Source organism: Lucilia cuprina, chromosome 5, assembly GCF_022045245.1.
Source record: "Lucilia cuprina isolate Lc7/37 chromosome 5, ASM2204524v1, whole genome shotgun sequence".
Lineage (NCBI taxonomy): Eukaryota > Metazoa > Arthropoda > Insecta > Diptera > Calliphoridae > Lucilia > Lucilia cuprina.
In genome coordinates, this window is record NC_060953.1 from 14,997,820 (window position 1) to 14,999,411 (window position 1,592).

Genomic DNA, 1,592 nt, shown 5'->3' on the forward strand with positions numbered 1-1,592 from the left:
ACTGAACTAGAACTGAACTAGAACTGAACTAGAACTGAACTAGAACTGAACTAGAACTGAACTAGAACTGAACTAGAACTGAACTAGAACTGAACAAGAACTGAATTAAAACTTAACTCGAACTATCGTTCCCTTATATAGCTCTATTCCCTATGTCTATTTTAGTTTCCGTATTTCTTACTGTCTGACGGTCATAGGTATTTAATTATTACTTTCTTGAGCCATATTTTATGCAACCTGAGGCTGGTCTTAGTATATACTCTTTATCGATTAAGTACCTTTGCGGATTATTATATATATATGGGTATTCTGAGTAATAGCGATAACATACTATTTCTTAAATGTTTTTTTAATTAAATTCGAAGCTTATTCACATAATAATTTAGCAATTAAAAACTGCTCTACGATTACCAAAAAAATTGAATTAAGGACCCAAATGTAATCTATATATATAAAATTCTAACGTTACTGACTGACTGACTGACTGATTGACTGATTCATCATCGCACAGCCTAAACGGTTAAAGCTAAAGAGCTGAAATTTGGACCGGGGGTTGGTCTCCCACCAAATAGATCCACTAAGACGGGATTTTTGGAAATTCGAATGTTTAAGGGGTAAAAAAGAGTAAAAACGGGTAAAATCGGTAACCTTATATCTCCTAAACTAGAAAAGATACAAAAATAGTTTAAAGCTTATCGTCGTTCATTTAAAAAATAAGCGGACAGGTGTCTGGTACTTTTTTCAATTTCGGCCCCTTTAGGGAATAAACGGGTAAAAACTGTATTTTGGTACTTTTTTTGCACCCCATGTATCTTTTAAACCAGTGAACATTCAAACAATATTTTTGGCTCCTTCATAACTTGACGAAAAAATAAAAATATAAATTTAGTACTTTTTGGTTATTCGGATGTTTAAGGGGTGAAAATTGTACCTATTTTTGGTACTTTTTTCATAAAACATTGATTTTGGTTTTTTAACTTATACATATAAATACCAAATAACGGGCGAATTTTTATTTCGTTAATGAAATTAAGCATGTAGAGCCCGGAGTCAATGAGAATCTATAAAAGGGGACTTTTTCGTTCTTCAAAAGGTACTTTTTGAATTTCCTATAATATTGCACCTAGAAACATGAAATTAAGTATGTAGAGCCCGGAGTCAATGAGAATCTATAAAAGGGGACTTTTTGGTACTTTTTCGTTCTTCAAAAGGTACTTTTTGGATTTTTGTATAATATTGAACCTAGAAACATGAAATTAAGCATGTAGAGCCCGGAGTAAATGAGAATCTATAAAAGGAGACTTTTTGGTACTGTTTCGTTCTACAAAAGGTACTTTTTGAGTTTTCTATAAAATTTAACCTAGAAACATTAAATTAAGCATGTAGAGCCCGGAGTAAATGAGAATCTATAAAAGGAGACTTTTCCTTAACCAAAAGGTACTTTTTGAATTTTTTATAATATTGAACCTAGAAACATGAAATTAAGTATGGATTAAGTGAGAACATATAAAAGGGGACTTTTTGAAACCTTTTCGTTCTTCAAAAGGTACTTTTTGGATTTTTGTATAATATTGAACCTAGAAACGTGAAAT

General features: G+C 31.5%; 1 protein-coding gene across 1 annotated transcript in view; it reads right to left on the reverse strand.

Annotated features, from left to right (window-relative positions):
* The window catches only part of LOC124420081, a 131,544-nt gene that overhangs the window by 118,791 nt on the left and 11,161 nt on the right, over positions 1-1,592 (reverse strand). The gene's annotated exons all lie outside the window — the stretch shown is intronic.